This window comes from Corvus cornix, chromosome 4A, assembly GCF_000738735.6.
Source record: "Corvus cornix cornix isolate S_Up_H32 chromosome 4A, ASM73873v5, whole genome shotgun sequence".
Lineage (NCBI taxonomy): Eukaryota > Metazoa > Chordata > Aves > Passeriformes > Corvidae > Corvus > Corvus cornix.
Window position 1 is genome coordinate 13,682,088 of NC_047058.1, and position 10,859 is coordinate 13,692,946.

Here is a 10,859-nt window from a genome sequence, read left to right on the forward strand (position 1 = left end):
TGCTTTTATGAGTGCTCCAAATACGGGCTCTGAAATCCCTTCCTTCCCTGCACCTCCCCCTCTTCCCTCCCCTTCCCCCCCCAAAAAAAAACCTGGACCCAACCAAAACCCAAAGAACAACCCACACAGATTTCTTTAGATAATCTTTATTTTTCCATTGAAAAACCTTGGGTAAAAATAGCTGAGGATTGACATTCTTTCCAAGAGGAAATAATAGAAAAATCAGCCAATATTTGGAATTGATGCTTCTGTCTGTAACTTGTTCTTGGTAGTTAGTGATTAAGGTCTAGTGTTTAACAGGGTGTATTGGGGATCCTGCTTGGAGTGCACAGAAGAAGAAAAATAGACATTGATAATCTTTAATGTAGAAGCACCTTCTGAGCTCTTTAGTTTCAGTAGTATCCTTTTGTTCTGTGTTTGCACACCACTCAGCTATTGTACAGTCTTGGTCCACTCACTGGGATAAGTCACTAAAAACCTCTTTCTTTAGGCTTGAAGGTAGGCGTGGAGAAGAGCACAAATCCTTTAGCTAACTCTGTTGAAGAGGGTGGCAGGGCAGCCTGGGTGAGTGGGATTTGCTGTTGCCTTTGCTGCAGAGTGCCTGCCTGACTTGTCCTGCTGGGTGGCCTTTTCTGTTATATTGCATTTTCACCTGGAGATTGAATGCTGAGAGTGACGGCCCGGTGCTGTTGTGTTTACTGACACATGGATCTTGCTGCTCTGCCCTCCTGGGACCCTTTGCTTTCCAGAGCAGAAACCATCTTTTGGTGTGTGTAAATGTGTGTGTGTTTACAACATCAGCAGGAAGGGCACAGGGTTTGTGATCAGCACCTTGAAGTTCGACAGCAGTGACATCAGTATTTTCTGTCTCCATGCCTGTGAGCCAGGCATGAATGCTTTAAATGGTTTCTATGCCACAATATAATCTTCACTGTAGCTGCCTCAGATTTTCTTATTTGGTCAAAATAATACTGACAATAATCCTTGTTTATACTGATAATGCAAAAAGAAGGACAGTCTTGTACTTAAAGCCCGAAGTTCAGCTTTCTGACCTATAGTACAGGAATATGAATAATTCCTTTTTCACTCTGTCTTGCAGTACTTAAAATGAAAGCTCTGCAGGGCAGATGCTGTATCTTAGTGTGTGCCTATGTGGTACCTAGGATGTGCTCTGATCTCAGCTGAGCCATCAAAGTGATGCTTTATCACCTGTAATGTCAAAGAACAGATGTAGCTCAGTTTTTTCTGGGCTATAAGAAGGGTTTATATCCTTCCTGTGGTGCCACACTTGAAAATCAATATGGAAAGCTGTTGGTTTTGAGCAAGTTGATAATGTACAAAATTTGTTACAATCCTTATGCTAAATGACGGTTTCTGTGGTTTCATGTATCTTTGTGGTGATAGTGCATGACAGTGTAAAACTCCTCTGAAAAAACTCCTTACATTTTTACATTGGTCACAGAAATTGTCTTTGCCACGATACTGGTCACTGGTTGAACTTGATTTCCAGAGACCATCACTGGGCAGAGACCATTACCCATCCTTTTTTGGTGGCCCTTCTGTGATGTGTCTTGTAGAGTACCTTGCGTAATGCACTGTGGATCCAAAGCAGGGCTGTAACACAGGCTGGTGAATACCTGTCACAGGGATGCAATTCTGATTTCTGGAGCAGGTCAAATAGTCCAGTGTTGGTGGTTAAAAATATACAGACCCAAAATAGGCATCTATATGTGTGAAGCTGTGCTTGGGCAAGTAAGAAAAAATATGGGTAGTTGTGTTGCAAAATATTACGATGCAATGTATTAAGGAGTTCCAGGATCACCATTCACTTTGACAGAGTGAAGTCAATTATATATTTTCTTTGATAGAACCATTGATAGGCATAAAACTACACAGACACAGGAAAATAAATTTTTGCTGTAGGAAGGATGAATTCTTTCTAAACATTCTCTTCACTGTCTCAGACCTAGTTTGCAGACAAAGCTTCTGGGACAGAAGATGTGAGACCTTTGCTTCTGAATTAGTTTGGATTACTTTTACAGTCAATAGAAATGATGTGTTTTCTAGGCTGTGATTTACCTGATTATTTTTGATACGTGCATTAGGGTAAGATGAAAATGTAAAATCTCTCTCTAGGGGCTATCAAGTCATACTGGACAAGTAGCATGAATGGAGAAGTCCCCACTGGTAATCTGAGTTTGGTTCCTCCCCCACCTGTCGGGACCATATAATACTCAGGACTCAGTTGCCCAGGGCTGGATAGGAGTTGATGAAAAGGTGTTTCTGAAACACCCTTGTCTCTCAGCATTTCCAGGTGCTGTCTTTTGAAAGCCCAGCCTTGAATGTGAGGCTGAGCTGCTTTAGCTGAGTCTCTCTTCCCAGGGAGCTGTTACTGCTCAAAGGTGTCAGTGGTACCCAACTGCCAAAGGACAAATACACTTGTGCCAAGGCGGGGAAATATTCCCAAACTCAGCCTGAGTCCTTGACAAGTTCCCCTCTGTGAAGTCACTTTTTTTCTGTGTTAATATGACTCTCCTGCATGTATGTTGGTTTTCTTTTTTGGTGGAACACATAAAGCACTGGTGCTTGTCTCCAGTCCTCCAGGTTTGAATGTGATAAATAGTTCAGAAAAACATTGTATAATGAAACGTGCAGTTCAACAAAAAGCTAAACTACATTGGCATTTGCTACTATGTAAACACCAGTTGTTAGGAAATGATAAGCATTATTGATATCCCAAATGTATGTATTAGTGGGAACAATGTTGGTAAAATGTTAACATCTGTCAAGACAATATAAACAATTATAAGTAACTTTCTTTTAATGATGCAATTAAACCATAACAAAAGGTGCACTGTAAATTAACATGACACCACACCAGGTTTATGTATTTTAGGGCATAAATTCCAGTCCGGCTAAGAAAATAAACAAAGTTTCCAGAAAATCCCTTCAGAAAAAAAAAATAACTCTGCTAAAGCTTTACGAAATAAAGTCTGGGAACTGAGATTGTTATTAAATCTGACCTTGATCAGATTTTTATTATGTCAGAAAAAATGGTTCTTGAGAGACAGAGTTGTCATGGGATTAGAGTACATCTACAGCAAGATGTTTCCATGGCAACAAATCAAACACCATTTCCTAAGTCTGCAGTCGTCTGCCTCAAACCCATGAACTTAGCATTGAATAATTATAGAGAAACGCTGTAATGTTGTGTAAAGAGAAGGGGGAAAATAAATCAATCTGGAGGCAGTGATTTATTTTAAAATGCCAATTAACCCCATCAGTGTGATTGTTTGGAGCTTCTGTTGGTGGCGACAGGTCCCACGTAGGTATTTGGTTTTACAAATTGAAAGCATAATTTTTTTGTCACACATAACCTTAAAAAAAGTGAAAGACGAATCATAATTCCACCAGAATTAATGAAGTCTGAAAGTTATGTATAAAAGCTGTAATAGAAATTCAGAGTTGTGTCAGAGACTCAAGGCGGCAGCAGCACATGATACTCTACCTGAATTCTCCTCATGTTTGAAGGATCTGAAAACATACTTGATATGGGTACGTGTTTAGTCTCCTACAACCAATGAGCTATCTAAATTCATAGGCTCCAATGTCACACAGCTGTAATCTTGGTGGAAAGTTAAACCAGTGAACACATCACCACTTAGAACTTGGGGAGTGAGTTAAGGCTATTTAGTTTATCAGTCTTTTTCCCATCCTGTCATAATTGTATTACGAATGTGTTGTTCTCCTCCAGAGGCCGCACCTTCTGAGTTTATCTGCTCTGTGGTGACATCTGGCTCTGTCTTCCTCTCTTCCTCCTCTCCCCAACCCCCAAGATGGAATGTACTCTTCCTCCCCAGTTACTGGGGGTTTCACAGGTACCTCTGAGACGTTTTGTACCACCAGTTTAGAAGACAAGTTGTGTTTTGACATTGCAGCTGATGAATGACCTTTAATAAAAGGACACAGGCTCAGTATGGAAGCACATTCCTTGAGCACCGAGTGCAAATAGCCCGTGCCTGCTTTCTACATCTTGGGTGCCTGTTACTCCACAATGTGGAGGCTGAAAGAAGGGTGTTAGGAGAAGTTTTGGAGACCCTAAGTTTGAGACTCAGAAGTGACACATTGTCCATGCTGTTGTAATTGCTCACACAGCTGCATATTCTCATCTTCAGCAAGGTCTCTCTAACAGAAAGATTTTAGGATAGGCCATTGCTGTGCATTTATTCCAGCTACTAATAATTTGATTAGTAACAGTCGGTGTCTCACCATTAGGTTGCTGAAAGCCAGCAGAGAGAGAAATGTGTTAATGGTGGATTGCAGACTGCAGCAGCAGATCTACTATTAGCAGTCACAAGCTAATACTAAGTCTGCCTCTGCAATGTAAATGCTGATGAAAAGTGTGGATTTTATTTTTCAGTGTGAGTGGTCTTAAGAGAAACTTGTGTAGCCTTGACTCTCTCATCACAGCTGCTGCTTTCTCCTTTCTACTGGTTGATGGGTTCATTCAACTGACCCTGTTTCAGCTACCCTTGCTGCTGGTGTGGCCCAAGGAAATTTGTTTCCTGATGTGGTGATGAATCAATGTCCTGCTCCAGATCAGGTCATTTGATACCTGTGGGCTGTGGGTGAGTACCAGTCAAATTTTTTCAAGAAATGCTAATTTTGATGTGGAAAAAATGCTAGAATCGGGATTTTTACAGTATTACTTTGCCTTCCTCAGGAGGCTAACTTTACACTCTAAACCAGAAGCTGTATCTTACTTTAATTCAAAAGATCTGTGGGGGCATTAATGTAATTTTAAAATCAGTGAGTCAGAATAAGGTAAATGCTGCAGCTGAAATTTTCATGTAGATTGAAATGATGGGAATCTTTCACTTCTTATGTGTGCACAATTTACAGCCATTAAAAGTGTATTAGTGTCGTAGAAAATGGGAAAATTGTTTGTTCCCTAAAGGTGTAAAGAAAATGATACTCTTCTTGTTCACAATAGGGAATTATTAATAAAGATGGATAAGTGATCCCTCTCTGAAATACGTGCTGGTTTTAACATAGCTAAAAACAATGGTAATATTCTGAATTTTTAATGGAACACACTGATAAATATTTGTATTTTCTTTTTCTCTTTATTTTTTTTACAGTAATAAGCCCATTGATGAAGGAAGTAGCCAAGAATCATTACCATGGCATCACAGATTTCAGTGAGTTTCTCTTCCCAGCAGCCTTGTGAGGTGGAATAAAGTCTTTCTGGTTTTTACCATCGGAGAATGCAGCCACTGAGAAGAGATGTATTTTTTTTCTAACAACTTCCTTAATACTTTCACAAATTCCAGGTGGTACATATCTGCACCACTGACTCCATGAAAACTCTGGAGTGTAATGACTTCCCCAGCAATACACCAGCTATACTTTTGGGTTTTAACCAGCCTTTTGCAAGGTTGTGGTTACATTTCTCACTGTTGGCCCAAACTTTTCAATGAGAGCCACACTCTTGGGCAGTGACACTCCAGTGTTTGGAGGCCACTGTGCCACCCACAGATGGACACCACGGGGAATGGGCAGGCCTCTGCTAGAAGAAATTAACTGCCAGTTGAGGTCATTGATCACTAGGCTTCATCCCCCCCGATGAAGCAAAGTTACCTGAATGTGAGGAAGATGAGAGTGTCACTAGAAGCAGAATATTGCTGCAGGTGTAGCAGAAGAGCCAGGCGAGGGAAGACTGCTGCAAGAAATGCATCTGACTTGGAAAGCCCATCGGGGAAATGAGGAGATGATGGGCCTCAGTCTGTGCACCACTCAGGTCCTTCACAATGGCTTAAGTCTTAATTTAAAATACACAAAATATGAAAGCGACCAAAAAAGGCTTGTGAAAATGGATTTGTGAGTGGAGCATGGCCCATTAAATGACATCAAAGTCCTCTAGGAGAACACAAAAGATCTGAGCCGTGTCCCTTTTATGGTTTGACTCATATACACCTGCATCATGTGTAACTTTCTGTAAATGTCACTCTGTTATCTTTTGCCCACTAGTTGTCAAGTTATGTTTAAGATTTGAGACATATTTCCAAATGCCTTTCTTTCCTGTCTTTATTTCAGCAGCAGAAGTGTGTAGAGATGCCAGTCCCACAAACAGCTAGATGGATGGATATTTACAGCAGAGGTGGGTTATATCAACCTGCACAGATTAAAAAGCAAGAAGTAACCCAGAGACAGGACTTTGCTGACATGCTCAGGTCAAACTGCATGTTTATTTCTGTTTGTTTACAAGAGGGTTGAGATACACAATCACTATTGATTGTTACGTTGTGGAAATATTTAGATATTACTTAAATTTTTCCCATTATCCTCACACTGAATTCAGCACTTTTGCCAGGAGACTCAATGGATGGAGGATGGGAGGAAGCACAACACCATCCAAAACCGTGCCTCACCTGGTGTAAGGGAGGAGACCATTGCACAGATCCTGAGACTTTTGGCAGTGAGTATCTGGCTGGACGTGGCTGCTTATGTTGGGTGGCTGTGGTGTGTTGAGCCAATGAAGAAGGTCTGGACAGTGCGGGATTGTGGCTCCTCCTGTGGAGCCAGGTCAGTGACTCACTATGGGGGGAGTCAGAAGAATACGGAGTGTGATTTCAGAAGAGCTACCCAGTTTTTGGGGTTTTCCAGTAGGGTCCTTGTACCTTCTCCCTGCAGGCTCAGAAATGCTCCAACTCTCATTCTTTATAATTGTCGGAGACTCCTTGAGCCAGATGCCAGCAGGATGGCCCATAGTTATGGGATGAGGATTTTTTGCTGTCAGTGTTGATGCTTCTTGGACAAATGAGAACATTCTTGGGCAAATGATGTGAGGTGAGAAGTCTGAAAAAATTAATCTGGATGAATCAGACTACACTGAGTCCATGTATTTATGTGTAACGTTCCTGGAACATCTTTCTGTATAATCAAATCTTAGACTTACAAGTTGTGTATCCCATGTAAACACTGAGCTGCAGACGAATGCTGGAGCAACCAAACACAAACTGCAGGCAAGGAGCATAATCAGAGTGATTTTCCCACTTTAAATAGAAGCTCAGGGGAAAATTTCAGTGTGAGGAGAGACTGAAAAGTCTGGGCCAGTTGAGGAGACTGAGAGGAAACCTCATCATGGTTTGCAGCTTCCTCATGAGGGGACGTGGAGGAGCAGATGCTGATCTCTCTGGTGCCCAGTGACAGGACCCGAGGGAATGGCATGGAGCTGTGTCAGGGAAGGTTTAGGTTGGATATTAGGAAATGATTCTTCGCCCACAGGGTGGTTAGGCACTGGAACTGGCTTCCCAGGAAAGTGGTCACAGCACCAGCCTAAAGGAGTTCAAGAAGCGTTGGACAATGCTGTCAGGAACATGGTGTGGCTCTTGGGGCTGTGCTGTGCTGAGCCAGGAGTCAGACTTGATTATCCCTGTCAGTCTCTTTCAACTCAGGAGATTCTATGATTCTATAACTATTAACTGAGATGATCAAGAAAGGAAATATAACAGGGACTGTATCAAAATAGGGACTACCCAGACGGATACAGGCTCTGGTTACTCCTGTTTGCCCTTTCTCCAGAAGACACTGACGGGGAGGAGATGTCACAGTTAAGATTACCAGAGGCCACCTGGAGTTTCAGCCACAAGCCCCGCGAGTTGCTGGTCGTATTTATCTCTTCAAGCTGTGACTGAGGCCGGGGTCTCGGCGGGTTGCGGGAAGGATGTGCCGTTCGTGCAGGCGCTGGGAGCCGGCCCGGCTGTGAGGGCTCCCGGCTCGGGCCCCCTCTCGGCTCCGGCCGCGGCTGCAGCGCGCGGCGATGGCAGCAGGTGGCGCTGTCCCCCGCCGGTGCCGCCGCGGGTCGGGAGCGGGCGGGGACGCGGGAGCTGAGGGGCCGATCCCGGGAGCCGCGGGGAGCCCGGAGCTGAGGGGCCGATCCCCGGGAGCCGCGGGGAGCCCGGAGCTGAGGGGCCGATCCCGGGAGCCGCGGGGAGCCCGGAGCTGAGGGGCCGATCCCGGGAGCCGCGGGGAGCTGAGGGGCCGATCCCGTGAGCCGGGCGGTTTCCGTTTTCAGCCTTGAACCCAGATTTTCTGCTGCGACTAGAGAACCCTCAGTGAGAAGCTGCTGCAAACGCCAGCGCTGGTGACAGTGGTTTTTCTATTGAGGGTGACATTTAACAATTAATATAAAGGAGTTAAAATAGACAACGTGTTACTTGTATTCTTGCTTTGTATCTTTTATATATCTCCCATTTTATGAACACCGTTAGGACCCGAGCGCCAGCAGAGACCCCCGGGACCGAGGGCTGGGGAAAGGTGTGACACTGCAGATCCGGGCGGGTGCCCAGAGGTGCTGCAGCCCCTGTTGTGAGACACGGATATCGATAAAAACATTTCTAAGAGGTCAGTGGTGCAAAGTGAGCCCTCACAAGCTTTGGCTTCGACTCGCCTGAGGTGGCTTTTTGGCCATGAGGGCTCGTGCACGGCCGTCAAGGTGTTGCCCTTTTCTCCTGTGCCCTCGCGGGCAGCTCCCTGGGCCCAGCAGGAGCAAATGTGTACAGTACAGTACAGGTATCTTTTACCTCTCATCAATCCACCTCTCTATCTTCTGCACATATTGACTTACTCTAAGGGCAGGAGCTGTAAAATATTGGCCAGGGGTTAGTTCCTGAGAGAACGTTATGTTGTTACTCTGTCTTTAGACGAAGACTGAAGACAGTAATCAAAAAGGCTATTTTTAACTGTGGGTTGATTTATTTGTTTTTCTTGTACAGCTATTGCACCTGGAGCCACTGATGATGGCTTGATTAATTCTCGGTGATTTTTTTTTTCTCCATCTTCCTCCACACAACCGTTCTGACTGGCATGAAGTTACATTGCAGCAGGTACAGTCTCTGGGCTCTCCCCTGCTGGCCCAAGTAAGGCAGCTTTGGGCTTGCTGGCAAGGTCAGGGATCCTGGAGCCTTTTGTGAGTTGGCCAGGTAGGTGGTACACGTGGAGATAAATCAGCTGCGAGGGTTCTTCTGCTCCTCCTGTAGCCATGAGTAGATACAAGCCTGGCTTAACTCACTTCAAGCCACCTACCCTGGGCAGGGTGAGCTAAGAAGCAAGGATAGACAGTGGCCACCACTGGTTGCAACGCTCTCCCAAAAAAGTGGATGAATTGGTGATGATTATTATCCAGCCTCTGCTGGATAATGTACTTCCAGCATCGCTGTGCTGCTGGCTGTACCACAGCTTGTTTAAAGTCACGTTGAGTGTCCATGCAACACTGTTATATTGACTTTGTAGTCCTACACTGAAAGAAAAAGGGTGACCCTGAGATTTTTTTTTTTTATTTTTTTCATCTGTGAGCATTGGACTGATGCTGAGGATTCACCTTTTCTTTGCGCTTGTTACTTGCAGTGGGGGAGAGATGGTGAGATGGAGTTTCCCCGCCAAATCCTGATGCTGAATCTGCCAGATCTGGACCCAGCAATACCTGTCTTGACTCTTGTAGCAGCACTTAGTGCTATGGAAATTCAAGGCTATACAGTTATTGGAGCATTGTGGGACTCTGTAAGGAACCAAGATTTTCAAAAGTGTCTGTGGAGTTTGAAATCTCAGACTTCAGGGATCTATCCTGAGAAAACCTAGGGAAACCTGTTGGCAAATCTGCACCAAAGCAACTCCTGCAAACCCAGTGCTGCCAGTGTGTTTGCCCCATCCAGAAGCCTTTTCAAAATACTCTGCCTCCTAGGATTTTCTAAATATTCTCCATTCATCCCCATTGTAATTCACACCTTATTTTTTCCCCCTCTCTGTGACTCAGTAACAGTCGCCTCCCTTTTTTATTTCTCCTAGTTAAAGGTCAGCCTGAGCTGTGTATTACAGATGAAAGGATGCAGCCCAAAGCCAGCCTAGGGGCCCAGTTTGTGTTGTGGATCTCTCCTGAGGGCACCTCTGTTTGCAAGTGTGTGCCTTGCAACTTCTGAGAAGCCTACAGAGATTGCTATTGTTTAGGATAAGTTCTGTCAAATTTATTATTCAGGTAGTAATTTTTTTTCATATTCTCTTTAGAGAACCCAGTCACTTTCAGGATGTAGTTTTGAGCCTACTCTGTGCCAAGTGTCAGGAATGACTTTTTGTCCTCAATGCTGAGGAGACATTTCCCACCAATGCAGATGAAAGTGCCTCGTTCCTCCAAGGATATAGAGGAGAAGAGGGCAGAAAGTGAACTAAATTATGTTCTCACATTTGAAGATAAAAAGTTGCCAGATTTTGTCCATCCACACATGTTCCTTAAAATCTAATCTTGAGGTATCTTTTCTAGTGTACTTGAGCAAACAGTAGATAGACGTGGTGGAAGGGAGTTCAAGGGCAGCTGCAGTAAGCCCTAGGTGTAAATGCAACTGAGGAGAAATATAAAAAGGACTGTTTCCTACTGAAGCCAACCCTCAAAGTGACAGAACCTCTACAGGACCTTCTAAAAGGAAAAGGCATGTTCACCATCCTCATTTTTCTCTGTAGCTCATGTTTTCACCCAGGCTGCCAGGTGGATGTTTACTTCCAAAGCAGATGTCTCCTTCCCCCAGCCTGGATCCCACTGCCTGTGGACAGCATGGCTGCTGGCACACTGAAACACCTGGCTCCCCCCATGATTAATGCTTAGGGCTGTATCAGTCTGTAGCTCTGTGGGTGAAATCTGCAGCATTGCCATGTGTGTCTGTATTTTAGTTTCCAGACAAGCTATGCAGATACACGTGGTAGAAACTTTATATATATACCTTTGAGATGCACGCCTGTAAAGGGAATACACCAAAATCTTGTAACTTTGTATCAGTTGTAAATAAGGAATGATATCTTACTTTTTTTTT

The 10,859-nt window shown here is 44.1% G+C and overlaps 1 long non-coding RNA gene across 1 annotated transcript; it reads left to right on the forward strand.

Annotated features, from left to right (window-relative positions):
* Positions 1-4,427: 4,427 nt before the first annotated feature.
* LOC109145140 lies at positions 4,428-7,816 on the forward strand. Its single transcript, XR_002046404.2, has 4 exons — positions 4,428-4,628; positions 5,142-5,201; positions 6,097-6,478; positions 7,532-7,816. It is a non-coding gene; the product is annotated as an uncharacterized LOC109145140 (long non-coding RNA).
* The last annotated feature ends 3,043 nt before the right edge of the window (positions 7,817-10,859 follow it).